This window comes from Talpa europaea, assembly GCF_964194135.1.
Source record: "Talpa europaea genome assembly, chromosome: 13".
Classification (NCBI taxonomy): Eukaryota; Metazoa; Chordata; class Mammalia; order Eulipotyphla; family Talpidae; genus Talpa; species Talpa europaea.
Window position 1 is genome coordinate 59348605 of NC_140080.1, and position 8163 is coordinate 59356767.

Sequence of the window (8163 nt, forward strand, 5' to 3'; positions counted from 1 at the left end):
GTAAAATTTTTTAAATACGATAAATAAAATTAAAATGTGCCGTCACTTATTAATTTAATAACATACATTTAAGTAATTTTCTCTTTGGATCTGATCCCAGCTTCATAGCCTAGTCTTCCTTCACCCTTGTATAGATCTCAAGTATTCTGGAAGCATCAACATCATATAAATGGGGACTAAAGTATTAACTGACAGCTTCTGGGTTCTTTATGCTGCTAGGACATTTCATTCAGGCACTATTCCTTAGGTATTGTTCTCATGATCTCTCCTTTTCTAGAAACTACAGACTGTATATAAAATCCTGATGCTGGGCCTCCCCGGTGGCGCAGCGGTTGAGCTCTGGGTTGCGAAGCTGCCCGCATGGCGCCGGTTCGATCACGGGCTGCTCCCCCTGCACCGGAGGAGGGTCCCACATGGCACGCAGACCTCTCCTGCCGCCGGCTGCTCCCCTCAGCAGTGTACTTCGGTCCTTCTGCCTGCTCTGCTCCGCGCTCTGGCTCTGGTGAATTCTCTCACCCTCCCGCGCTTCTGACTGTACCCAGTGCATGTATAAACAAAACAAACAAACAAACAAACAAACAAACAAACAAAACTCCTGATGCTTATAGAATTGTTTCATTATTTCAGAGTGGAAATATGTTCTCATCAGTGTTTTTCAAAACAATTCTTCCATTTAGTCCAAAAGGGTGTCCTGAAATACAGGCATATGTAATACAAATGTGAACATGCACTACAATCCTTAATTTTGCATTAAAAAAAAAGGATTTAGGGTTGACCTGCTTGACATCCTGAGGGACCCTGTTCCTTCTTTTCTGGAGAATCCAGTTAGAACCCTCTTGATCTATGTTTGCAAAACTACTGTCATGATTCTGAATGCTTTGAAGCCATCCAGTTTGTTTCTAATCTTGCTTCCACAAAAGTTATATGGATGTTTCATCATGTCCTTCAAAGAACTCACTTTAAGAATGAATAATCATGGGCCTCCCCGGTGGCGCAGCGGTTGAGCGCTGGGTTGCGAAGCTGCCCGCAGCCTCTGCGGCGCCGGTTCGATCCCCGGCTGCTCCCCGGCCACTGGAGGAGGGTCCCACATGGGGCGCAGACCTCTCCTGCCGCCCGCTGCTCCCCTCAGCAGTGTACTTCGGTCCTTCTGCCTGCTCTGCTCCCCGCTCTGGCTCTGGTGAATTCTCTCACCCTCCCGCGCTTCTGACTGTACCCAGTGCATGTATAAACAAAACAAACCAGCAAACAAATAAATAAAAAAGCATGCCTCTATAAAAAAAAAAAAAAAAAAAAGAATGAATAATCATGACTATAATAATAGTATAATGACTGATAATTAACTTGCACTTACTATATTCCAGCTGTTGTTCTAAATATTTCACATGTATTTTTTTGTTTAATCCTTAGAAAAAGCTACAAGGTACTGTTATTATTCTTCTCTATTTTACAAGTGAGGAAACTGTGGCTTGGAGAGAATGTAAGAGGTTATGCCTAGTAAATGGTGCAAAATTTAATTTGGATCTCCAATTTAAATGTTCCAATGTTTTTCTTTTCTTACTTCCCAATCTCCTTTCCAGTTTAATTTAAATGAACGCAGATACTGGGGGCTCCCTGGTGGTGCAGGGGTTAGAGACACTGACTGCACTATCAAGCTATCGCCAGCCACTGCAGCATGAGTTCGATTCCGATTCCCAGCCTGCCAGGGAGCTATGATTCCAATACCCAGCCCGCCAGGGAGCTAACCCACATAGGTCAGCAGACCTCTGCTGCCTCACCCGCTGCTCCTCTCAGCAGTCTATTTCAGTGGATCTGCCTGTTCTGCTCCCTAATCTGTCTAGTGAGTCCTCTCATCACCCCCCTCCTGCACCTCTGGCTTATACCCCAGTTCTTGCAAGCATGCATAAATAAATCCTTAAAAAACATAGATACCTTTTACATCATGTGGATTATTAAGAAAACTATTTAATCTTTTTAAAAAATATACTACTCAGATATCACTTTTATTTCCATCCCTCCCATGCCAAATAAACTGAATTTGTTGAGAGTTTTAATAAACACCATCGGTTGTTTATCCACTCAATTAATGGGTGATTATTGTATTATGTTATCTATTGGTTATAGGCAATTGCATCATCTGACTTCTAGTGAAATACAACTTGATGCTTTTTCCCCCTATATTTTTCTTTTGAGTTCAGTAATGAATTAATTAATTCAGATTGAGCTTTTCATTTAAGATTAAGAAGACAATTCTCAACAAATTGTCATCTGACCTGTTAATGCCTTATTTGTACAATTGCATCCATTTCACAATTCACTGATACCAACTTCTCCCCCACCACCTACGTCCTGATGTTTCTCATGGTGATAGCCACCGAATTGGCTGTCATGAGGTGGCAGTGGGGACAGATATTTTCACAACATTTTAAGAGCTCAGAAATAAAATACTGTTTGCTTCTATAATGATGAGAAAATGTTAAAGCTAAATTATTGTTAGTCTTTATAACTTATTACTAAATTTGTTTTCTATTTCCCACTCTCCACCACGTTGAATGTCTTTATTCTTGAAGTTATTTAGTGTCTAACAGCACAGGAAACAACAAAGTGCTCTATTTAGTTAAGATGCTTCGTACCACATTTATCAGCCCCTTTCAAACATGCCTAAATCAGAGGTATGGCAGGCAGAACAGTGGGTGTACTGTCTGGTCTTTAGCCTGTCATCCTCAGTTAAGGAAATGACCAACCAGTATAGTATTCTCTTCAAACAAGGGCAAGCACAAGATGATGCCATTTGGCCCACTGCCTGAGAAACAAGTAAGTAAGAAAACTCCGAGGCAGTGGTCATAGTCTCCCTGGATGGCTTGGTGAAGGTCTGGAAAAGATGATGAGAGACTGGACCTAGAGTGGAGTTCAGAGTGACATCAGTTGGATGTGGTATTTGTGGACCTCAGCCACACCCAACCTATTGCTGCATCCAGTTCTCCTGATGCTCACATAAATCTCTGGGACGTGGAAATGGCAAACAGATAAACTCTGTAGAGCAGAACCTATAGATCCCTGAATTTTGACTTTTTCTCCTGACTCACAGGACATGACCACAGAAACTCATGTGGAGAAAGTGAATGTTTTTGGTGTGGAAAGTGGGAAAACCAATATTATCTGGACACAAAAAGGAAAATTCTTGTTACCACATATAGTCCTGATGGGAATTGTCTGGCCAGAGGAACCATAAATTGACTCATAATATTTTTAATATTGCAACTGGAAAATTTCTGCATATGGTGGAAGGTCATGCTATGTCCATTCACTCCTTGGCCTATCCCCCTTGATTCCTAGCTCCTTGTCACTGCTTCTAATGATGGTTACATCAAGATTTATGATGTACAACATACCAACTTGGCCAGCACTCTGAGCAGCCACGCATTCTGGGTGCTGAATGTTGTTTTGTTTCCAGTTCATCAGACAATAGTATAAAAGTCTGGGATATTAGAACAAGGATATGTGTTCACACTTTCTTTAATCAACAGGTCTGGGGCATAAAGTACAATGGAAATGGCTAAAAAATTGTGTCTGTTGGAGATAACCAGGAAATTCACACCTATGATTGTCCAATTTATTTATTTATTTTTAAAGATTTATTTATTTATTTATGCATATAAGAGCTGGCATACAGGTCAGAGGTTGGGTGGGGGGGTTGTGAGAGGACTCACCAGAGACAGAGTGGGGAACAGAACAGGCAGACTGACTGAAGTACACTGTTGAGGGGAGCAGTGGGTGAGACAGGAAAGGTCTGCTTCGCCCTGTGGGTTGCTCCCTGACTGGCCAGGATTGATCTTGTGCTGCAGAGGCTGCGGATTGCTTCACAGTGCGATGCTTAACCCCTTGAGCCACCAGGAAGGCCCTGATTGTCCAATTTAAATGTCAAGGTCCTCCAGGTTGATACTGGAAAGAGAAAGTATAGATTGATCATGATATTCCTTACCTTTCTAGCTTATTTAAGAGAAATACAACATTTGTTGTAGCAAAGATTTAAATTTTGCAATACAATATAAATCTTTTTGTATTTTATTGAAAAAACTGTTCATACTTCAACATAAAGTGTTCTTAATGCAAAAATCATACAAACAAACAAAAAATACCCAAATCTAAAATGCCTTTACCAAAGACTGAGGAGGGTTCATTTGGTATTATTTCACAAGTTATGCTTGCCATGCTTACAATATTTACATAAAATGACTGTTACTCTTCTAGACATTTTGCCTATTCATATCTTCACCATTGTGAGCAAAAAATAAAAAATGTATATAATTTAACAGCTCAAAAGAGTTTATTTTATTTGGTATTTGAAAGAGATTTTATAATATCTCCTAAATAACACAGGAGATTGACAGTGTATAGCAGACACTGGATATTTTTGCCTGCCCAGAATAATTTCCTGTTATTGGGTGAGAATATTCATACTTTCCTTTGGAAGAACATCCCTGCCTCATTCTCAGTCTACTTGAAACCCTGAGACCAGCTCCAGTTCAAGGCTTTTTTCATATGACCCAGACCTAACTAATCACAATTGCTGTGTTTGGTTTAGGAGTGGTTATGTGACCCTCTCCAGGACAGTCGAGAGTCAGCCTGGATTCTTTTTCTAAAACAACAGAGGAAAAAAATGCATTCTTGGGCCTCCCCTGGTGGTGCAGGCGGTTGAGTGCTGTGCTGTGAAGCTGTCTGCAGCCTCTGCAGCGCCGGTTTGATCCCTGCCAGCGGGCGAGGGTCCCACATGACGCAGCAGACTTCTCCTGCTGCGCCCCGCTGCCCACCTCAGCAGTGTATTTCGGTCTGTCTGCCTGTTTTGCTCCCTGCTCTGTTTCTGGTGAATCCTCTCACCCTCCCGCGCATCTGGCCTATACCCTGGTTCTTGTATCAATCAATCAATCAATCATTCTTAAAAAAAAAATGCATTCTTTCTGCTCATTCTTTCAGGGGAAAGCAGAGTCAGGAGACAGAAACTTATTTATGATGATAATGTTCAAATTCCTCCATTCTAAAATCTGCTTTACCCGTGGAGACTTTATTTACATTAGATAAAACAGCCCCCCCTTTTCAAAACTAACTGGAACTCTTATCAGTTGCAACTAAAATAATTCTAATAAAGAGAGTAAAGGTAGGGAAAGTCAGAAGTTTATGATAGAATTAACCTGTCCTAAAGCAAATGGTAACTGCTTGGAAAGGAGACACAACCAGCACATATAATAAGGCAGATACTTAAATGTCAGTATACACGGTGCAGACTTTAAATGATACATAACTTTAGCAAATGCAAAGATGACCTTTCTCTGAAGTGAAGTGCCTGGAAGTCTAGATAATGCAGAAGACAGACTCAAAGTGAATCTTAAGTGACAGGTGAAGAGTGTGAATAAAGAAAAAGTAAAGGGTGGAAATTCCAGGAAGGGAAACTGGAAAGCAAAACATTGAGTGCAGATGTGCATGTTGAGAGTTCAAGATTATAAAGAGATCAGATAGACAAGAGTGAAAATATAGTTGTAGGGGTCATTGAAATTGAAGATAGATTGAGGGAATAGGAAGATAAAGTCTTGGAAATCTTGAATGTCAAGAAAAAATTGTAATTTGGGGGGACAGGGAAACACTGTATAAATTTGAATGCATGATTAAATATTAAACAGGGGCCTCCCTGGTGGTGCAGGGGTTAAAGTTTCAGTGCTATCATGCTAGCACCAGCCACTGGGCATGAGTTTGATCCCTGGCCAGGGAGCTAACCCACATGGCGCAACAGACCTTTCCTGTCTTGCCCAAGCTAGTATATTTCAGTAGATCTGCCTGTTCTGCGCCCCACTCTGTCTCTGGTGAATCCTCTCACTCCCCACACTTCTGGCATACACCCCAGTTCTTCTATGCAAAATAAATCTTTAAAAAAATAAATATTAAACAGGAACATTTATCTGACAATGCTATGCAAAATGGATAGAATGGGAATATGGTAGAGACCAAAGTCAGTGTCACTAGTTATGTAGACACTGCAGTGGTTAAATATGATAGAGTTACCAATTTATAACTATTTCTCAACTTATTTTAAAATAATTTGGGCTAGCAAGAATGATGAGATGAAAAGTAAAGTATAACTGTTAATTTAGAAGTCAATGGTATAGTAACTCATATTTAAAAACCAAATGAAATGAAATGTGTTAGAAAACACAAGCACATCAAGCATTTGTACCAAGATCAGCATGTTCTTAGGCTTATTAACTAGTTGACTTTATATATTTATATAAGCTACAAATCAATGTGATTTACTTGGCTCCTTGTCTCTCTGAATCAGCCAGTTAAAGCCACAGTCCCCGTCAAGAATTTCCAACACAAGAAAAGCAAAAAAGCAAATTCATAGAATTTTAAATCAGGTTTAACTGCTATCTCTGAAACATCTCATATCCATCTTTGCTTTTCAGGTCCCACCAATCTTTTTCAAGTTCATACCTCTGCCCTGGGTTATTGAATTGAGTTCCTTCCTATTTCCTTGTCTTCTTTTTCACCTCCCCTTTTCAGTCCAACTCATGTATTCCTGCCAGATAATCTTCCTAAATTACAGTTCAGAACATGTTAGTTCTCTTACTCAAAAAACTTAACAATTTCCTATTGTCTTCCAAAAGCATTAATGGGATACCAAAGGTCATCCAAAGGTTTGTCCTCAACTTACCTCCCCCGTCTTCTTTCTCAGCACTGAATCCTGCCTGCATTAAATATCTCTTTTCCCAGATTAACAATAGGCAAATTGAAGAAGCAAATCTTGTTCATTTTTTATGCTCCACAGCGCAATATAGACTTTACTTTTATTTTGTCAAATTATATATGCATATAGTTGAAAGAGTCACATATTCTTTAAGACTCATTAGAAAAAACATTTATCCCTATTGTTCTCCCTCTTATCTAACAATTTCAGTACTTAGCTCCAGTTATCTAAATAATATATTTTATTGCTTATATGTGATTTTTCAGTTTTAGACATTATGAATGGAATTCTGTTATGGAAGTCAAAGATTTAGCTTTCTTACACACTGCCCCCCATCTTTCCACAACATACTAACTTCTTTCTCATCCTCCCAACCTCCCAATACAATTAGATTGTCATTTTTTTAGACTTGTATAGGAAAACTATGATGACCCTTTGGTTTCTTTAAGATTGCTCATTGTATAATTTATTTTGTTTGTTTTATTTTCTATGCATTCTTCTTAATTGAACTTTAAAGTCTCACCTAATTATGTAAATCTCTCATCACATTTACATGCATTGGGTACTCCATCAGTCTAATCTTCTTAGGAAAATTTTCCTGAGCTTTCTAACTCATTGCAATCTGAAACAATTTGCCCTCTATCCTCAGCAGATGGGCATTACCATGGGTTATTTGTGTTGGATCCTTTGTTTCCTGCAGACCATGTCTTACTTGTGATTTCCCCCTTTGTTTTAATGAAGTTCATTTTCTACTAGTTTCGTGTGTGTGTGTGTGTGTGTGTGTGTGTGTGTGTGTGTATAGAAGAACTGGGGTTTAGGCCAGAGGTGCAGGGAGTGAGAAGATTCGCCAGAGGCAGAGTGGGGGGCAGAACAGGTGAATCTATTGAAATGCACTGCTAAGGTGAGCAGCCAGTGAGACAGGAGAGGTCTCCTGCTCCATATGTGGGTTAGCTCCCTGGCTGGGGATGGTATACTCAGGCCATAGTGGTGATACCACTGAAGCTTAACCCCCAGGCCACCACCTCTAATGGTTTCTTAAAAAGAATGAGAGCAAGGGGCCTTCCTGGTGACGCAGGCAGTTGAATGCCGCACTGTGAATCTGTCCGCAGCCTCTGCAGTATGGGTTCGATCCCGGCCACAGGAAGAAACCCACATGGCGCAGCAGACTTCTCCTGTCGCACCCGCTGCTCCCCTGAGCAGAGTATTTCGTCAGTCTGCCTGTTCTGTTCCCCGCTCTGTCTCTGGTGAATCCTCTCACCCTCCCACACATCTAGCCTGTACCCTGGTTCTTGTATAAATACATAAATTAAAAAAAAAAAAAAGAATGAGAGCAAGGTAAAATTTTGAGAACTTGCATGAGTGATAATGTCTTTATTTTACCATCCCATTTGATTGATAGTGTAACTGGAGTAGAATCATCACTTAGAAAT

General features: G+C 40.2%; 1 pseudogene across 1 annotated transcript; it reads left to right on the forward strand.

Annotated features, from left to right (window-relative positions):
* The first annotated feature begins 2702 nt into the window (after positions 1 to 2702).
* On the forward strand, positions 2703 to 3656 carry LOC311183341 (WD repeat-containing protein SL1-17-like; annotated as a pseudogene). Its single transcript has one exon. The product of its transcript is annotated as a WD repeat-containing protein SL1-17-like (transcript).
* The last annotated feature ends 4507 nt before the right edge of the window (positions 3657 to 8163 follow it).